We start from the raw sequence: 21,997 nt of genomic DNA on the forward strand, positions 1-21,997 counted from the left end.
CTTTCTTCCAATTTATGTAATCGGGTTCAGAGAGAGCTTCCTTCAGTGTTTTAGGCTCCTCCTGAACTTCAACCTCCACCGAAGAAACATATCAAGCCGGAAGTTGACCTTTCGTTGTCCTTGAAGATCTTCTTAAGACATCCTCTTCATCAACAGGGACTGCATCTTCCCAGATATCCTCATCATTCTGATCCGCTACAGGTGCATCGCATAACACAGATACAGGTGGAGCCACCTTCGAAATCGGGATCATCACTTCGTTGCACTGGATTATATCGTCAGGAGAATGCGCAGAGCTAAAACTGTTCAAAAATTTCACATCACGGTTAAACGTAATTCTTCTTGTACATCAATTAAACGAAACGCCTTTGAAACATCACTATAACCCATAAACTTTAACTTTTTCGCTTTCTCGTCTAGCTTGCTACGTTTTCCATCTGGTATGTAACAGTACACATCAACACCGAAGGGATGAACGTTGCTCAGATTCGGCTTTTCTCCATTCCAGCGCTCATACGGCGTCACAGAAATTGTACGAGATGGAAGACGATTTTGAAGATAATTCGCTGTTGATATGGCTTCACCCCAGAACCTGTCATCCAATCCGGCCTGGATCAACATGCATCGAGCCATTTCGACCAGATACCTGTTTCTTCGTTCTGCAATGCCATTTTGTCTTAATCGCTTGAAATTTTCGCGCTCAGCTTGCTCAGTCACCAACGAGACATTTTCGTCGCAAAGTTTTAGCACAAACAAATCGTTCAACAGTTCAGCCACCGCACAAACTGTTCCGTTTCGATTAATTGTAGCACCTTTTGCATCAAAGTTAACTACAAATCCCCTGCTTACTAATCGCCTCACGGATAGTAAGCTGTATTTCATTCCTGGTACAAACAGTACATCGTACACTGTAATTACACGACGCTGATCTGTGCCATCAATTGCTATAAATTTTCCAGATCCTCTCCCGGTGGATCTCACTTTTATTCCATTAGCAACACTAATATCTTAATATCTATATCTAACGTTTCGAAAAATTCACTGTTGTTCGCGATATGACACGTTGCACCTGAGTCCAGGATCCAAACAGACGAAAATTCCGTTTCAACGGCTCCGAATGCCATTTCGGTTGATTGGTCATCATTCTTCACTATACAGTGTGCCTTATTATCATCTTTTTCTTCTTTTGTTCTGTTTTTCTCCTTATTCTCTTTCCATATCTTCCATTTCACACAGCTCGCCTTCTTGCGTCCCGGCTTCTTACAAAAATAGCACTTATCACTGCCATTTCCAGTCATTGTATGCAAAGCTGCTTCGTCACTGTTACCACCATATGCACGATTCGCCTTTTTCTGCCACTCGTCGATCAATTTACCCTTTACGAGATCCAAGGTCAAATCTGCGTCCGGACGCGCCTCCAAAGCGGTAACCAACGTTTCGTACTCCTCCGGAAGGCTGCTAAATAAAATGGCCACTAACCACTGGTCGTCCAAAACTGCGTTTTGCTGCATCCCATTCAATTTTTCCACCAAATCTGTCAGCGTCGCGATGTGTGCTTCCATATTGCCGTTGTGCTCCCTACTTTCGTACTCAGCGTGTTTTTCACGTGTACCTTTTTGAGGTTATCCCAAGCTTCCTTGGCTGTTTCTGCTTTACGGATGTGAATCAGCTGACTATCGTCAACAGCTAATCCGATGATTGCCATTGCCAGCTGATTTTTCTCCTCCCACTCCGGTGTGACTGGTTCCGGCTTCGCATCGTTGACGGCCTTCCAACATCCGTCCTTTATCAAGAGTAGCTTCGTTTTGAAGCTCCAATTGTCGTAATTGGAAGCATTCAACTTCACGAACGACACCAGTTTTTCATTCATCACGACCGATAGTGAAAGCAACCGCACGAAAAAAACAATTTCAATTACTCACTCGCAAATCCGGTGTCTTGGGCCCATAACCTATTGGAGCAACCAGAAAGACACAAAGCGGAAAGTTATACGGATTAAATAAATACTCAGACGAACTCAAACACGTTTTATCACTTTAATAATATAGCATGGAATGGATTTTACAGGAAGTACAAAATGTCAAAAATATACACTGGTATAAAAAAGATAGTACATGTTAAGGTATGAAAAGATAATAATGTAATCATCAAATATAGGTATGACGAAAGCCGTGTTGCCAATATCTCTACAATTATATCTGGCATCCTTGTGCTGGGTTGTTTACATGTGGAATGGAGTGGAATGAAACCCTCCTTCGCCTTGTCCAAACGGTTCGCTCGTACCCGTGGTGGCTTGTAATGAATAGCTGTTTGCTGCGGGAGAACGTTGTTCTGACCCTAGTTTCAGATTTTCTCACCAAAACTTACAATATAAAATCTAGAACAACATGACAAAAGGGCCTAACTCGAAAATGTAAACAAACTTTTTATTGCATTTTTTGTTTGAGAACTCCATCTATCAAAATAATTAACACCATCTATCAAAATAATTAACAAAAACTTCTAAGGATACATTAAAAACACACATAAATCATCTTGAAAATACGGCCTAACTGACAATGTTTGACAATTTTCTTGATAGACCCTTTTGATGCAAAAGGATCTAACTTCAATTGAATCTAATAAAAAGTTAGGCCCTTTGATTGAATGCATCCTTTTCATACTTTCTGTTTACTGTCTGATTACTTACAGAAGTTGCAGTGATCAAATATTTCAACGTTTCAACTAAATTAACACTATGGAGTGCAATTACGGAAACAATCAAGGATTACAGATGTTATTGGGTAGATAAATTTTCAATTCATGTTTATAAATACGCTGAATGTGCTTTGTTTTCAGAAGCGAGGTTATTTTCAATGAAGAGCTGGCTAAAAATATTGATATAGGTATTCTTTGCGAAACTACTGACGTAGCGCATTACGAGGAAGTGATCACTGGTTTACCATCATCAGGAGATTGTACTCGGAATACAAGTGTCAGAGCGAGTGTATCATTTACGAATATCATAGCTTCCACCCCTAAACAACAATATGGGAATCCATCTGTTTTGTCAGCTCTGGATCTGTCGTTGACCTTGATGGAGGATCAGCCACTCGATCTATCGTACAAGAGTGGCGAGGCGAACAATCAAGACGGTCCACTGAATTTAGCACCAGTGAATCGAGGCGACCGTATTGCATCGATCGTGTCTGACGCAGCAAACGTACCCTCGTGTATACCACTCAATTTAGCTCCCGCAAATAAAAACATGCCTAGATCATCTGAGTTCCATCTACAGCATGCTCATAATCCAAGATTGCTCACATCGCAGGATATGAAAGCTGATACCCATCGGGCAAGTTTCCGATTTGAGAACCCCACAATACAACATCCTTCGCCGGAATCCTGTCCATATAAAGACAAGTATGCCACCGCTATAACAAACCCACCAGCTCGTACAACGAGTAATAGTTCTATTAGTAACGAGCGAATGCTTCCAATATTCAATCGCCAAAGTGATTGCGGCATGGAGGTCAACAAGCAGGAAGCTTCGCTATTAATAGATGAAGAGTGGACTCAAGAAAGCGATGATGAAGACTACATTGGAAAAGTAGGTGATGCTACGCTTCTGAACGATTTTTCAGTGCATGAATACTTTGAGGTCTATCGCAATGAAGCCGTAAATGGGTATGTAGATGAAGATCATACCAAAGAATGTGCTACTGATCTAAAGTTATGCAAACAAAGCAATAATTCCGCTGGTAATTTATATTTTTAGTCCTTGTAAGTTTAAATACTGATCATTATTATTATGTACAGGTTCATCCTCCCGACATGCAGCAATTGATGATCCTGGAAAACCGAATCTCGCACATCCTAAAAAGCAAACAGCTTTTCAAAAACGGATAGAAAACAGAAGTCTAAAAGAAAAAGGCTTGGAATACAACCGTTACAATGGAGCCAAGGTTGCAGCGCGCAGTGTGAAGCAAGCATGTTCTTGTACAAAGCTACACTGTGGCGACAAGTACCAGGAAAATATACGAAAGCAAATCTTGAAACATTTTTTGATGCTATCATTTTTCGCCCAAAACTAGTTCCTAAGCTGCCACATCGCTGTAACACATGTGACCAACCATACAGTAAGCTTACAACCAGCAAATTTTGATATCTAAATTCTTATTTAATTTGTTTGTTCTAAGTTGTTAATTCCAGAAGGGAGTACACGGTGAGATATTATCTCCCAGGAGTTGGTGGGATGGTACGAGTGTGCAAAGCAATGTTTTTAGCAACAATGGATGTTACATCCAAAAAAATAAAATGTTTGACATCGAAAAAAATACATAACTTGGGAATCAGTTCTGATGATAAACGAGGAGACAACTGTAACAGAAACCCGATCAGCGCTGAAGCCAAGAAATATGTTGAAAATCATATTCTGTCTTACCCTGCCTACACCTCTCACTATAGTAGGAAAAAGTCGACAAAGCTGTATTTGTCGGGTGATCTAAACATCTCAAAGTTGTACGAAATGTATAAATCTAAATGCTCAGAAGATAAGTTGGATTCAGTTTCTTATAATAGTTTTCGACTTATCTTCAAGCAGTTCAATATGAGCTTCAGGAAGCCTAAAGCAGACACATGCTGCGAGTGCGACAAGCTGAATATACTTATTAAGCAAAATGCGAAATCGGAGGAACTAGATAGCATCCTTACAAAACAGCGTGACCATCAAGAGCAGGCGCAGCGGGTGTATGCGGAGAAGAAAAAAGATGTGCAACATGCCAAGGACGATCAGGCTGTATATACGGCTTCCTTCGACTTGCAGAAATGTCTTCCGACACCCCATCTGTTGTGTGGTCAGGCTTTCTATTGACGACAATTATACACCCTCAACCTCACCGTTTTCGAAACGCACCGGTGCCAAAATTCCGCTCGATGCTTTCTTTGGGATGAATCCAAAGCTCGCCGGGGATCGCAAGAAATCGGTTCGTGCGTACTGCAAAATCTTCGGTCGCTTCTGAGTGAAGATCGGTTTTCAGAAGTTCGAAAAGTAAACCTTTATTCAGACAGGTGTGGTGGACAAAATCACAACTTTACATTGTGCATGACTATGTCATATTTCATAGAAGAGTGCGTCAGAGCGAAGAGGGAGATAACCGTTTGACATACTTTCATGGTTAGTGGCTGAAAAATTTCTCTATTGAAAGAAAAATTTTAACGCTTTCGCGTGAGTTCTGTTACAATACTAAAAAATTTATTCAAAAGTTTCACAATATATACATGGTTCCTTAAACTAAGATTGACGAGGAACATCTCCTCTCTCTCTCTTGAAAACCGATAACATATCGGTTTCGTTTAGATCATCTACCTTCCTTGTCCCTTCTTCTAGCGTATGGTAACGTGCAGTCTGAGACGGCTGCACTACCCTAAGAAAATACCTTAAGTTTATAGCACCTCGTCGGTGCGCCTATCTTATTCTTGGATTTCCCCTTTCCATCCTTCGCTCTAAATAACATCCTTTTATTTTATTACACCCTGCTGGTGTATCTGGCTGAGCGCAGCTAGGGATGGAAAAGGGTAATAAAAATGCATCCTAAATGATGCATGCATTAAATTGTTTACCGGACGCTATTTAAATATTCGTCCATTCTGAATTTATGACCGGCAATAATTTCGAACTACAAGCGTTTTCTAGCCTAACAAAACACTTGAGCTCTTACATCTTTTAATTGCCTTACATTGGTCCTTTCTAAACGTTTCTATACCTCGCTTGGAGGTCTTTTCTAAATATAATCTCAAATATTGCTTATCTTATGGATCTGTAACTCGATCCGCGATAAGCCTCAGCTGTCCGTAACATTCCGGACTCCGTAAATCTACTACATAGATTTACCAAATTCTTCAGTATTATCATTCTTTTCTACATTTTAATTTAAATTTTTGATAGTCGTTCTACATGTTCTAAATCATATACATTTGCTTGAACATATTTCCATCTGTAGCTGTATCGCTTTATTCTGTGTTTTATTGTGTGATTTGATTTCACTCACATTATTATCTTTTCCTTACACTTACACTTACAAGTTTATACTAGAAAACATAACTTATTATTTGTTTTATTAATAATAGTATTTTTTGTTTCATTTTTATTCTGCATACAGTTATGCAAACTAATCGTAAACATTCGTAAATTTCGAATAATTGCTCTCACTAGTAATTTGATATAACCGTTAATTATATAAACTAACTTCAAGTTTCTTTTTGGAAAATTATTCATTGAGGTTCAGTGTTATATAATATTTTCCATTAAAGGAAATGCAAATTACATTTTCTTTTCTCTTATAAGATTTTCTTTCATCAAACACAACGTTCCATTTTAATGCTAAGTTATCTCGTTGCCAAGAAAGGAATCTTGAATCCAACATCCCTTTGCTAGTTGTCTTGTTACATTGCTGATATTGTTTTTCTCAAAACATCCTTTTGAAATAATTAGTCAATGTGCTAATCTTTTGGTAGTACAATTACCGTTCCTTCAGCAAGTATTAACATTAAAGTTTGTCTCTGAATACTAAATCCAATTTTAAAGCCTCAGTTCTCATGTAACTGTTCCGACTAATCATATAATACGACTGATCGTAGCTCACATAAACTTTTTCAAGTCGTTTTCTTTATGCATGCAACTCATGCTCTCATAGTGTGATATACTTTGAAATACATTTAAAAATTTCATTCAATTTTTTTTCCTGTTACTTGTATTCAAATAACTCATAATGTCATCTACATTGTATAGTTAACCATCTCCAATCTTTCCCTCAGTTAAGACTGGAAGCTATGCTTTTAATATTCATTTGAATAATGCATTGATCATATTCTCAGCAACTCACATGCTGAGCTTCGCAAACCACTTGTTTAAAAAATCTTTCTTCAGCATCTCACATGCTGTATTTCATCAACCGACTTACTGGTGATGTTGTTACTCTCAGCAATCCACTTGCTGAGTTTTAAGCAATTCACTTGCTTAAAAAAGAAACTTTTGGTTTTGACCCCTTCAGCAAATCACTTGCTGAAGGTTAAGCAATCCACTTGCTAACAAATCAGTCTTCCAAATTCTTCATAGCTGTATTTTAATTTTTTCTACCATCAACTAATTTACAGTTGATATCGCTCCTTTCAGCAATTCACTTACTGAGCTTTTGAGCCAATCATTCGTATAGAAACTGGCTTCAGCATATCACTTGCTGCGCCATAATTTTTTCTTTAGTGGTCAATGTATATTTTTCAGCAGAATACTTGCTATACTTTTAACCCATCAGAGTAATGTTTTGAGCATTCCAAATGCTTGACGCTTGACCAGACAGTCTCTTCTTTTTTGCTCTAATTGATATTTTGGACCTTACAAGTTATCATTTTATTGGGTCCATTTTATAACGAAACAATTGTATCTTAAATTGTATTAAAGTCTTTCAGCAGCTCACTTGCTGAACTTCAAGCAAATCATTTGCCTAAAAATATTTTCTAATTAATTCAGTTAACAGTTTTGTTAAATTTCCATTTTAAGATTTTCGTCTTTATATTTTATCAAGCTTAAGATTTTCTATACTTTATATAGATATAAAGAATATCAACATATTACAAACGTTGAAAACAAACTTTCCAACCTCTATATTAGAGAGTTTATAGTTTTGATCTACGGTAATAATTTCCCTATCTGGGCCATAATTTTGCAAATTGCGGAAACATATAATGAAAGAATCCGAACTCATATCTTGCGCTAACTCAAGATGTATTGCTCTCGTTGTCATACAGGTAAATAGACGCCCCTAATACTTAGGAAACAGTCTTCTAAAGATTTGAAAGTTATTCAGAGCCATAATTTTTCAATTATAAGTAGTCCTATTTTATACGAATCTATGGCTTTTAACTATAACGATCGCATTATTTTATATGTGTTGCCCTATGACTAAATATTGTCAACATGTCACAAATTTTGCAAAATAGAATATTCATCATATTTCGTTAATGATGGTACAATAGTGTAACTCGCGGTTACAGAGTGGAAGTCGTTTTTGATACGACGTCGAGGATACTGGTAATCTGGGGTACAGTATTTATCGAGATTTCCAATACTATAATTATCGACTGAATATGATTTTCTATTGTGGGAATTATTTCTCCTTGGAAGAAATGAAGATTCATTTATAAACAATTCCTTTGGTGTTATTTCTGGCGCTACCTTCCTCGGAGGCTCAATAACACAAATCTCTATATTTGTTGAGTTTTCAAATTGTATGTTAGCATCTTGTGATGAATCATCCATCTTGATGATAACACTTTTGGTTTTACATTGGCTCCCAATTTTTGGGATGAACTTTGCACTTCTAAGGAATTTTTTAAAACCTTCACGCCAGGCTTTCGTCTTCAAATAAAATTTTGCTAATATTTTTGTTCTATTTCTGAGGACTACTTCCTCTACTGCTACAGGTGGTTCTATTTCTTCAAACCGTTTTTCAGTTGGGTATTTTATTTTCTGTTCAACAATCAGTGTTGCAACAGAATTCTTAATTAATCCAGTAGCTGGCCTTTCCCATTCTGGATCTTGAAGGTTGATAGATAGTTTTTCTATCTTAAAATTTTTAGCGTTTCCATTATTGGAATCCGCTATTTCTTTATTTGCAGATATCTCATCCGCCCTGACTTCATGCATCACGCATGGTTTTTTCTTTTCCGCCATAATTCCTCTTTCTGTGGAGGTTTTCGTATTTTCTTCTATCACAGCCCATACATCTGTGATGATACCCGTTTTGCCTATTGCGGGCAAACTATTCTCATAATCAGATTCGCGTTTTGCGACTGATATGGTTTTAAATGGCTCTTTCCTCACTGGGAATGAGCAGCCATCTTCACCGCTCTGAGGACTAACATCTCCTAGTTTTTCATTCATTTCAACTTGTATCACTTCAAGTTTGTCTTCATCATCTGAATCTTCTGACTCAGATGAATTGTCATTTTTCCTCCTCATATACCTAGCCAACTTAGGGTTCCACGGAGGAGGTGCAATTAATCTGGTTACTTTAGATGATTCAAATACTTTGTCATCTGAATCATTACCTTTCCTCCTGCAATCAACTAGATCAGGATTCCAAGGAGGAGGCATTTTTAATTGATGGCATTCCTCTGAGTTTCTAAACTCAGATTCAGAATTGCCATTTACTCGCCTATGCAATTCACTAATTACCCTAAATGGAGGCGGCTTGGTTGGCATATCCTCCTTATAATAATTTCCCCACCCACTAGGATATATGCTAGTAGCGAGTATTCCTATTAAGTCACTTATTCGCACTTTCTTCGAATAATTATATTCTAGATCTGTGCATTTGACACAGATCCACCGATCACCCGTTAGAGGGGCTTGCTTTAGATTAGTGCAACTCAAGTGGAACCATCGCTCACACTCGCAACAATAAATCATCTGTTCCTCATCAGACTCGTGACATAGGTGACAGTGACCCTTCACATTACGTGTGAAGTATTTAGTGGTAATCATCTTGTATGTGTTTTCCATATTCCTACTAATTTTATTGTTTATATTTTAATGTTGGCTCACTTGACCGTACGAATTTATTCCTTTATCATTTCTTTGCTCTCTTGGCCCCTATTTTAAAAACTCCCATGGTTGCTATCGCAACCCCTATAATTCTTAATATAGATTAATTCTATACCTGTTTTTCGATTAACTCATCTGGTGCTGGGATACTACTGCTGCTGCTGGTGCCGACTGGTTCTTGAGTGGTCCAAACCTTCTGGCTCGGATTGTTCTTGTCACTTCTGATAGTGCCAATGCTGGTGCTGCTGCATCTAATGCCACCGCTTGCTTCTGGTTCCGCTGGTTGACAGTTCCTGGTATCTCTAGCGATGGTCTCTCCGATTGTGCCGAGGATACTGCTGCTACCTCTTGCTTCTAACTCCACGACCACGTGCTGCTGCGGCAGTTGGTCATATTTATAATAACTGCCTTCTGGTACTTGAATTAACATATATTTATGTGTGTATATAGCATCCACTGCTTTAGTAAAGTTCGCGAAACGAATACACTCTTTAGGCATCCACTGCCTTAGGAAAGTTCGCGAAAAGAATACACTCTTTAGGCATCCACTGCCTTAGGAAAGTTCGCGAAAATAATACACTCTTTAGGCATCCACTGCCTTAGGAAAGTTCGCGAAAATAATACACTCTTTAGGCATCCACTGCCTTTAGGAAAGTTCGCGAAAATAATACACTCTTTAGGCATCCACTGCCTTAGGAAAGTTCGTGAAAATAATACACTCTTTAGGCATCCACTGCCTTAGGAAAATTCGCGAAAATAATAAACTCTTTAGGCATCCACTGCCTTAGGAAAATTCGCGAAAATACACTTTTTAGGCATCCACTGCCTTTTGATAAAATTCACGAAAGAAATGCACTTTTTAGGCATCCACTGCCTTTGAGAATTCACAAATTCACACTTCTCGCATTCACTGCTGAGAAGATTTCACGAACATCACCTCTGGCATCCACTGCCGAGAAGAGTTCGCAAATTAACACATTTTGTACTTAAATAAAAGGAAAAACTTGCTCCTCTCTGGAGCCACCATGAAAAATTTCTCTATTGAAAGAAAAATTTTAACGCTTTCGCGTGAGTTCTGTTCCAATACTAAAAAATTTATTCAAAAGTTTCACAATATATACATGGTTCCTTAAACTAAGATTGACGAGGAACATCTCCTCTCTCTCTCTTGAAAACCGATAACATATCGGTTTCGTTTAGATCATCTACCTTCCTTGTCCCTTCTTCTAGCGTATGGTAACGTGCAGTCTGAGACGGCTGCACTACCCTAAGAAAATACCTTAAGTTTATAGCACCTCGTCGGTGCGCCTATCTTATTCTTGGATTTCCCCTTTCCATCCTTCGCTCTAAATAACATCCTTTTATTTTATTACACCCTGCTGGTGTATCTGGCTGAGCGCAGCTAGGGATGGAAAAGGGTAATAAAAATGCATCCTAAATGATGCATGCATTAAATTGTTTACCGGACGCTATTTAAATATTCGTCCATTCTGAATTTATGACCGGCAATAATTTCGAACTACAAGCGTTTTCTAGCCTAACAAAACACTTGAGCTCTTACATCTTTTAATTGCCTTACATTGGTCCTTTCTAAACGTTTCTATACCTCGCTTGGAGGTCTTTTCTAAATATAATCTCAAATATTGCTTATCTTATGGATCTGTAACTCGATCCGCGATAAGCCTCAGCTGTCCGTAACAGTGGCCACAGCCACATGGAGGTCGATACAATACATGCGGCCATTGAAAGGTCAAAAAAGCAGATATAAGCGACCCAAACTCAATTCATTGGGGCAGCCAATCAAGTTCAAGGCTATTATGCAGTTTGAATATCGCACAGCATCTCCTGGCGTTATCTACTATAAAATGGACATAAAAGATCAACAGTTTTCCAGTTTCTCTTTGGGAGATGATGTAAATTCGCCTCTCCCAACACTTCATCCCATTGAAAAAGAACCAATTCCACTAGCGAAAGAGAAACTGGATGATCTTAGAAAGTTGATGCCATTTATCAAAAATAAACAATATTACGACACGATGCTTAAGAATCTCGTGGTACCCAAACGTGGCAGGAAACTCGACAAAAATGACCACTTCGACGCGGATTTGGATGCAGACGATGAGGACTGGCCGGTGGAATATTTGGATACTGAACTAGACGATGACGAGTAGTCAGTTTAGAGGAGACTATCCACAACATACTGTCTCATCAACCTACATATTTAACATCTATCAATCGTTGTTCTCAACACATGAGATGTCATCAAAGATTATCCATATGTACCAATGTAAATATATTGTTAACAAAAAATTTCTTCCGATTATAAAATCTCTCAAAAAAAAAATGTTCACGTTGATCAAATTGAGTTAAATCACAACTATTGCATATCGCATATATCTGGTATGCTTTTACATAGACATAAGTTTCATATGCTTCCAGATATGGAACAACCCACGCATTGATCTGGTCCGTTGTTAATAGTTGGATACTCCATCCAGTCGACGTACTCTTTGAATTCCATTTGGTCACCAAGTATACTCCTCTGTGGAATCGTTCGTTAGTGGCGTCAGGGCTTTACGGTGTAGTTGATTTCGAAAGGTTGCTCGTCCAGACATTATAAAAAGCGGTATTGATGAAAATTTGCTGAGCTGCAATGAAGTTAAAAATTAGGATTCGAACAAAATTGTCTGTTTTTATATTAACGTCATGAGCAAGCAGAAATTTAGTAATTTTTTTCCTTGTTTAAAGTACGATTTAAGTAAGTATTCATACCTTTGATCGTTAATAGTAATTGGGTTCACCGCTCAAAGTATCTCGAAAAAGATTTAATTGAAATGTCAAATCTCAAAAGGGCACATCTTAAAGGGTCTAACTGAAATCTATAAGTATAAAGGGACTACATATTTATGTTTTCGTTCATTTCGAAAATTTGTGATGTTAGTGTTGGATTTTCGTACAGTGCCGTATCAATAATTGATGTATACATTTTCGCGCTTACGTTGATGCGTCATTATGATTATAATTACGTTACTGTTTTAAATAGGATTTGAAAAAGAGAGTTGAATTTTCCAACCCATTTTTCTCGGAACTGTCACATTCGAGATAGCCCCTTTTGACATGTTGCTCTAGAAATAATCTTTACCTGTCAATACCATCAACGCGGATAGGTTAGAACGTGGTGGCAGCTGGGGTTATAAAAAGTGTAACTACACCTTCAATGTTTTTCCATTTTGCTCTGTGCAAGCCAACTCCGATCGCTTTGAAATTGTTCCCGAGGAAGAAACCGCGCAGTAAAAATATTCATATAAACTGTGTTTATGCTTCGAACCCGAATCAGATTATTTCCTCAGCCTACGGATAGCCTCGATTAACGATTGGAAACATTAAATTATTGAGCGATTCTATTGTTGGTCACAAGCCGGGAAACGCGCAACGTTAGAGTTATGTGCGATTTACATAGAACATTACGAAAAAGAACGTCTACGTTCCGTCAACGTCTCCACCAATTCACGCATGCAGTCAATGCTTGCACTAGCACTGTCACGTAAAATGTCAAACGAATGATTTTTTTAATGTTATTCAAGGTGTCGCCACCTACAACGATTTTAAATTATAATGCCCTCTTTCGAATCGGTATGCCTAGAATCAGTTCTAAATTTAGAAAAAATCAATGAAAATCATTGAATTATATTATTTAATTGCTTAAATCCCGAAGTCCCGACTGTTATTCATCAATAATAATATATATCTCAGCTAGTCGCGGAAGATTTTAACTCCGAAATTTGGAACTAAGAGATATGTTGTCATAGAAAATACAACCAAAATCAAAACAAAAGCCGAGACACAAAGCCCAGACAAAAACCTAATGAACGGTCCCTCTCCGTCAATTATTCTTGTCTACAAATCATGCCGTTCGTTTTCCTTGAAGGTATGCTGACGGGTCGTTACGTTGCCGATGTATGTGAATGTTTTCATAAGAATTGCATGGTAGAATAACTGACGTAACGGAACGTGACGGGACGTGAACGTGACGTGGATGTTGTATGTGAATCGCACTTTAATTGACCCTAATCTCTGTTAAATCATATGAGTAAGCCCAATCACAAGGAAATGCATGGATATATGATCGCGGGGGTTCAAGAAATACTCTGTTGCTAACAGAGCCTGTGTGGTACCATGACACCCTCACAGTAGTTTAACTTTATTGTGTCACAGCAGCGTACGGCTGAACCGTTATTTCCCTAGCAACTCGTGAAATGTATATGATGAGTTGCATATGATCGCATGCCCCCTTCATGCGCGCTATCGTGTATCCTTCTTACGCCGGCAGACGAGACTATGCTCCGCCTAGGTTCCACCACTCGGTTACCGCTTCGAATACACACTTCATACACACTTCATACCGTTCTTACACAGACTGCAAGGCTCTTACGCAGCCTGCAATACTATGCTCCGCTTTGCTTCTATCACTCGGTGAACGCTCCGCATGTACCCATCATACTTTCGTTCGTACCTGAGATGAGACTAGTCAATAGAGGGGTCGATTCCGGACCGATTGCTGGTAGGTAAATTCTAAAGAGTTGCCAATAATATTTGAAAATACACTTCCACATAATGTATTCATGGCAAATACTCTTAAATTAGTTTTCATGACAAAGCATAACAGAAAAAAAAATAATTTGTTGAAAAATATCCACCAATGTTGCACTAGATCAACCAAATGAAACTATTCATGAATATATGATACGAAATCATATGTTTCGGCGTCCCTATTTTTCGCGCTTGGTCGAGGAAAAGGCAAAAAGAAGAGTAAGAAGCCAGTTCTCATGTCTTGTCTCAGATTCGTACGTACCACCAACAAACAGGGTAAAAAGTTTCGCAACGCATTCATATATCAGCTGCCGAATCGGATTACGTAACTTCGGCGGCTTGAGCTCGCCTCTGTTTCTTAATCTCGTTAGATGGGGACATCGTCCTCCATTACTGTTACGACCCCTCGGTCGGCGCATCTCCATAACGCGAGCGGAGCTACAGAAAACTCGCCCGACAACGAGAAATGTCTTACATCAGCAATCCGTGGAATAAAGGTGACGTATAATTTTCATCATAACGAATATTGCAGATTTTCTTTGTGACTTTTTCTTGTAAGCCATTTCAGTGTTTGAAAGACTATTTCCGGAAGAAGTTGTGAACTTCCCGCTGTATTGACCCTTGGAGCAGAATTTCTGAAGATCCCCTGTCTCTGGAAAATCAATATTCAAAAATTTTTTTTTTGACGGAATTTCGAAAGAAGCCGGGACGATATACTGAAAAGAAAGGATTTTTCTTGAAGTCGGAATTATTTTTCAAGTGTTTTTTTGGAGTGTGAAGCTTCCATTGGACCCGCTTCAAGGATTTTAGAAGTTCTCTGACATTCATCTAGATACATTTAAGATAAGTTTTCGTTTTATTTTTCTTTCACGCATACGTATACATATACATATACATACACATATTTCATTTTATTTTATTTATTTATTTATTTTTTTTTAATTTTATCATTTAATATTTGCGTGTTCTAAAAAATCTTCTCTCTCATTTTTACGACTTTTTTTTTTTGAAAAATGGAGGGTAATGAAACCTCCGATGCTGAAATAAGGGTCTCAGACCCTCCTCCAGATGGTTTAACGGTTTCTACAGGAAAAAAACAAAAACAATCGCAGTCAAACTCTTCGTCTGTACCAAATAGTGACTCTGTTCTCCGCTCTTCGACACAATCTCTGCCTAATTCTGCTCAACTTCCACGTATTAGACAATACCAGAACGCCCCGGCATCATTGAAAAACCGTTGGGTGGTATTCTTCCGTCCCAAAGGGAAACCTCTAAGAGTATCTCAAATTTGCAAAGACCTGACGTCTAACTACTCAGGTGTCTTAGAAATGACGAAAGGCAATAAAGATAAACTTCGTGTTGTGCTCTCAAATTACAAAGATGCTAACGCGATAGTGAAAAACTCTTTGTTCTCTAATGAATATAGAGTTTATATTCCGGCTCACATTGTTGAAATCGATGGTGTAGTTACGGAAAAATCTCTTCAACTTCAAGATTTTGTAAAAGCTAAGGGTATCTTTCACAATGCAAATATTCCACATATTAAAGTTTTGGAGGTGAGATCTCTGAACTCTTTGATATCTGAGGGTACAGAAAAAAAGTATTATCCATCTGGCTCTTTTAGAATTTCCTTCGAAGGCACAGCACTTCCAAATTATGTGCTTATCGACAAACTTCGTCTTCCAGTTCGGTTATATACCCCTAAAATAATGATTTGCTTAAATTGCAATCAGTTAGGTCACACTAAAACCTACTGTTGTAATAAAACGAAATGCTCAAAATGTGGTATTTTTTGTGGAGATGTTCCTCATACAATTAAGGATTGTCCGAAATACAAATTACGTTCGATGAAACTCAAGCAATCACTTAAGGATCGTTCCAATCGATCCTTCGCTGATATGCTCAAGGCAGGTTCACCTCAGGTACCCGAGGCTTCAGAAAATCCTTTCTCTGTTTTATCAGAGGATGATGATTCGGATTCTCAATTTGATCCAGTAATCACAGGAAGAGTCAGGAAGAGGAAAATTGCTTCTTCCTCTAAGCCATCTAAAAAAAGAGGATTGATTGTTAATAGTTGGATACTCCATCCAGTCGACGTACTCTTTGAATTCCATTTGGTCACCAAGTATACTCCTCTGTGGAATCGTTCGTTAGTGGCGTCAGGGCTTTACGGTGTAGTTGATTTCGAAAGGTTGCTCGTCCAGACATTATAAAAAGCGGTATTGATGAAAATTTGCTGAGCTGCAATGAAGTTAAAAATTAGGATTCGAACAAAATTGTCTGTTTTTATATTAACGTCATGAGCAAGCAGAATTTTTAGTAATTTTTTTCCTTGTTTAAAGTACGGTTTAAGTAAGTATTCATACCTTTGATCGTTAATAGTAATTGGGTTCACCGCTCAAAGTATCTCGAAAAAGATTTAATTGAAATGTCAAATCTCAAAAGGGCACATCTTAAAGGGTCTAACTGAAATCTATAAGTATAAAGGGACTACATATTTATGTTTTCGTTCATTTCGAAAATTTGTGATGTTAGTGTTGGATTTTCGTACAGTGCCGTATCAATAATTGATGTATACATTTTCGCGCTTACGTTGATGCGTCATTATGATTATAATTACGTTACTGTTTTAAATAGGATTTGAAAAAGAGAGTTGAATTTTCCAACCCATTTTTCTCGGAACTGTCACATTCGAGATAGCCCCTTTTGACATGTTGCTCTAGAAATAATCTTTACCTGTCAATACCATCAACGCGGATAGGTTAGAACGTGGTGGCAGCTGGGGTTATAAAAAGTGTAACTACACCTTCAATGTTTTTCCATTTTGCTCTGTGCAAGCCAACTCCGATCGCTTTGAAATTGTTCCCGAGGAAGAAACCGCGCAGTAAAAATATTCATATAAACTGTGTTTATGCTTCGAACCCGAATCAGATTATTTCCTCAGCCTACGGATAGCCTCGATTAACGATTGGAAACATTAAATTATTGAGCGATTCTATTGTTGGTCACAAGCCGGGAAACGCGCAACGTTAGAGTTATGTGCGATTTACATAGAACATTACGAAAAAGAACGTCTACGTTCCGTCAACGTCTCCACCAATTCACGCATGCAGTCAATGCTTGCACTAGCACTGTCACGTAAAATGTCAAACGAATGATTTTTTTAATGTTATTCAAGGTGTCGCCACCTACAACGATTTTAAATTATAATGCCCTCTTTCGAATCGGTATGCCTAGAATCAGTTCTAAATTTAGAAAAAATCAATGAAAATCATTGAATTATATTATTTAATTGCTTAAATCCCGAAGTCCCGACTGTTATTCATCAATAATAATATATATCTCAGCTAGTCGCGGAAGATTTTAACTCCGAAATTTGGAACTAAGAGATATGTTGTCATAGAAAATACAACCAAAATCAAAACAAAAGCCGAGACACAAAGCCCAGACAAAAACCTAATGAACGGTCCCTCTCCGTCAATTATTCTTGTCTACAAATCATGCCGTTCGTTTTCCTTGAAGGTATGCTGACGGGTCGTTACGTTGCCGATGTATGTGAATGTTTTCATAAGAATTGCATGGTAGAATAACTGACGTAACGGAACGTGACGGGACGTGAACGTGACGTGGATGTTGTATGTGAATCGCACTTTAATTGACCCTAATCTCTGTTAAATCATATGAGTAAGCCCAATCACAAGGAAATGCATGGATATATGATCGCGGGGGTTCAAGAAATACTCTGTTGCTAACAGAGCCTGTGTGGTACCATGACACCCTCACAGTAGTTTAACTTTATTGTGTCACAGCAGCGTACGGCTGAACCGTTATTTCCCTAGCAACTCGTGAAATGTATATGATGAGTTGCATATGATCGCATGCCCCCTTCATGCGCGCTATCGTGTATCCTTCTTACGCCGGCAGACGAGACTATGCTCCGCCTAGGTTCCACCACTCGGTTACCGCTTCGAATACACACTTCATACACACTTCATACCGTTCTTACACAGACTGCAAGGCTCTTACGCAGCCTGCAATACTATGCTCCGCTTTGCTTCTATCACTCGGTGAACGCTCCGCATGTACCCATCATACTTTCGTTCGTACCTGAGATGAGACTAGTCAATAGAGGGGTCGATTCCGGACCGATTGCTGGTAGGTAAATTCTAAAGAGTTGCCAATAATATTTGAAAATACACTTCCACATAATGTATTCATGGCAAATACTCTTAAATTAGTTTTCATGACAAAGCATAACAGAAAAAAAAATAATTTGTTGAAAAATATCCACCAATGTTGCACTAGATCAACCAAATGAAACTATTCATGAATATATGATACGAAATCATATGTTTCGGCGTCCCTATTTTTCGCGCTTGGTCGAGGAAAAGGCAAAAAGAAGAGTAAGAAGCCAGTTCTCATGTCTTGTCTCAGATTCGTACGTACCACCAACAAACAGGGTAAAAAGTTTCGCAACGCATTCATATATCAGCTGCCGAATCGGATTACGTAACTTCGGCGGCTTGAGCTCGCCTCTGTTTCTTAATCTCGTTAGATGGGGACATCGTCCTCCATTACTGTTACGACCCCTCGGTCGGCGCATCTCCATAACGCGAGCGGAGCTACAGAAAACTAGCCCGACAACGAGAAATGTCTTACATCAGCAATCCGTGGAATAAAGGTGACGTATAATTTTCATCATAACGAATATTGCAGATTTTCTTTGTGACTTTTTCTTGTAAGCCATTTCAGTGTTTGAAAGACTATTTCCGGAAGAAGTTGTGAACTTCCCGCTGTATTGACCCTTGGAGCAGAATTTCTGAAGATCCCCTGTCTCTGGAAAATCAATATTCAAAAATTTTTTTTTTGACGGAATTTCGAAAGAAGCCGGGACGATATACTGAAAAGAAAGGATTTTTCTTGAAGTCGGAATTATTTTTCAAGTGTTTTTTTGGAGTGTGAAGCTTCCATTGGACCCGCTTCAAGGATTTTAGAAGTTCTCTGACATTCATCTAGATACATTTAAGATAAGTTTTCGTTTTATTTTTCTTTCACGCATACGTATACATATACATATACATACACATATTTCATTTTATTTTATTTATTTATTTATTTTTTTTTAATTTTATCATTTAATATTTGCGTGTTCTAAAAAATCTTCTCTCTCATTTTTACGACTTTTTTTTTTTGAAAAATGGAGGGTAATGAAACCTCCGATGCTGAAATAAGGGTCTCAGACCCTCCTCCAGATGGTTTAACGGTTTCTACAGGAAAAAAACAAAAACAATCGCAGTCAAACTCTTCGTCTGTACCAAATAGTGACTCTGTTCTCCGCTCTTCGACACAATCTCTGCCTAATTCTGCTCAACTTCCACGTATTAGACAATACCAGAACGCCCCGGCATCATTGAAAAACCGTTGGGTGGTATTCTTCCGTCCCAAAGGGAAACCTCTAAGAGTATCTCAAATTTGCAAAGACCTGACGTCTAACTACTCAGGTGTCTTAGAAATGACGAAAGGCAATAAAGATAAACTTCGTGTTGTGCTCTCAAATTACAAAGATGCTAACGCGATAGTGAAAAACTCTTTGTTCTCTAATGAATATAGAGTTTATATTCCGGCTCACATTGTTGAAATCGATGGTGTAGTTACGGAAAAATCTCTTCAACTTCAAGATTTTGTAAAAGCTAAGGGTATCTTTCACAATGCAAATATTCCACATATTAAAGTTTTGGAGGTGAGATCTCTGAACTCTTTGATATCTGAGGGTACAGAAAAAAAGTATTATCCATCTGGCTCTTTTAGAATTTCCTTCGAAGGCACAGCACTTCCAAATTATGTGCTTATCGACAAACTTCGTCTTCCAGTTCGGTTATATACCCCTAAAATAATGATTTGATTAAATTGCAATCAGTTAGGTCACACTAAAACCTACTGTTGTAATAAAACGAAATGCTCAAAATGTGGTATTTTTTGTGGAGATGTTCCTCATACAATTAAGGATTGTCCGAAATACAAATTACGTTCGATGAAACTCAAGCAATCACTTAAGGATCGTTCCAATCGATCCTTCGCTGATATGCTCAAGGCAGGTTCACCTCAGGTACCCGAGGCTTCAGAAAATCCTTTCTCTGTTTTATCAGAGGATGATGATTCGGATTCTCAATTTGATCCAGTAATCACAGGAAGAGTCAGGAAGAGGAAAATTGCTTCTTCCTCTAAGCCATCTAAAAAAAGAGGATTGATTGTTAATAGTTGGATACTCCATCCAGTCGACGTACTCTTTGAATTCCATTTGGTCACCAAGTATACTCCTCTGTGGAATCGTTCGTTAGTGGCGTCAGGGCTTTACGGTGTAGTTGATTTCGAAAGGTTGCTCGTCCAGACATTATAAAAAGCGGTATTGATGAAAATTTGCTGAGCTGCAATGAAGTTAAAAATTAGGATTCGAACAAAATTGTCTGTTTTTATATTAACGTCATGAGCAAGCAGAATTTTTAGTAATTTTTTTCCTTGTTTAAAGTACGGTTTAAGTAAGTATTCATACCTTTGATCGTTAATAGTAATTGGGTTCACCGCTCAAAGTATCTCGAAAAAGATTTAATTGAAATGTCAAATCTCAAAAGGGCACATCTTAAAGGGTCTAACTGAAATCTATAAGTATAAAGGGACTACATATTTATGTTTTCGTTCATTTCGAAAATTTGTGATGTTAGTGTTGGATTTTCGTACAGTGCCGTATCAATAATTGATGTATACATTTTCGCGCTTACGTTGATGCGTCATTATGATTATAATTACGTTACTGTTTTAAATAGGATTTGAAAAAGAGAGTTGAATTTTCCAACCCATTTTTCTCGGAACTGTCACATTCGAGATAGCCCCTTTTGACATGTTGCTCTAGAAATAATCTTTACCTGTCAATACCATCAACGCGGATAGGTTAGAACGTGGTGGCAGCTGGGGTTATAAAAAGTGTAACTACACCTTCAATGTTTTTCCATTTTGCTCTGTGCAAGCCAACTCCGATCGCTTTGAAATTGTTCCCGAGGAAGAAACCGCGCAGTAAAAATATTCATATAAACTGTGTTTATGCTTCGAACCCGAATCAGATTATTTCCTCAGCCTACGGATAGCCTCGATTAACGATTGGAAACATTAAATTATTGAGCGATTCTATTGTTGGTCACAAGCCGGGAAACGCGCAACGTTAGAGTTATGTGCGATTTACATAGAACATTACGAAAAAGAACGTCTACGTTCCGTCAACGTCTCCACCAATTCACGCATGCAGTCAATGCTTGCACTAGCACTGTCACGTAAAATGTCAAACGAATGATTTTTTTAATGTTATTCAAGGTGTCGCCACCTACAACGATTTTAAATTATAATGCCCTCTTTCGAATCGGTATGCCTAGAATCAGTTCTAAATTTAGAAAAAATCAATGAAAATCATTGAATTATATTATTTAATTGCTTAAATCCCGAAGTCCCGACTGTTATTCATCAATAATAATATATATCTCAGCTAGTCGCGGAAGATTTTAACTCCGAAATTTGGAACTAAGAGATATGTTGTCATAGAAAATACAACCAAAATCAAAACAAAAGCCGAGACACAAAGCCCAGACAAAAACCTAATGAACCGTCCCTCTCCGTCAATTATTATTGTCTACAAATCATGCCGTTCGTTTTCCTTGAAGGTATGCTGACGGGTCGTTACGTTGCCGATGTATGTGAATGTTTTCATAAGAATTGCATGGTAGAATAACTGACGTAACGGAACGTGACGGGACGTGAACGTGACGTGGATGTTGTATG

At 38.1% G+C, this 21,997-nt stretch overlaps 1 long non-coding RNA gene across 3 annotated transcripts; it reads right to left on the reverse strand.

Moving 5' to 3' along the window:
• Nucleotides 1–11,859: 11,859 nt before the first annotated feature.
• On the reverse strand, nucleotides 11,860–21,040 carry LOC129779591 (uncharacterized). 3 transcript variants are annotated; one of them, XR_008743711.1, is made up of 8 exons: nucleotides 20,909–21,040; nucleotides 20,724–20,830; nucleotides 20,458–20,598; nucleotides 20,112–20,403; nucleotides 16,910–20,058; nucleotides 16,274–16,414; nucleotides 12,726–16,219; nucleotides 11,860–12,231 (listed from the first exon to the last, which is right to left on the reverse strand). It is a non-coding gene; the product is annotated as an uncharacterized LOC129779591 (long non-coding RNA). The 3 variants fall into 3 exon arrangements; XR_008743712.1 differs by having other exon boundaries at nucleotides 12,726–15,874; nucleotides 15,928–16,219; nucleotides 20,724–21,035; XR_008743710.1 differs by having other exon boundaries at nucleotides 20,724–21,035.
• Nucleotides 21,041–21,997: the final 957 nt, after the last annotated feature.

Source organism: Toxorhynchites rutilus, chromosome 3 (assembly GCF_029784135.1).
Source record: "Toxorhynchites rutilus septentrionalis strain SRP chromosome 3, ASM2978413v1, whole genome shotgun sequence".
NCBI classification, from domain to species: Eukaryota; Metazoa; Arthropoda; class Insecta; order Diptera; family Culicidae; genus Toxorhynchites; species Toxorhynchites rutilus.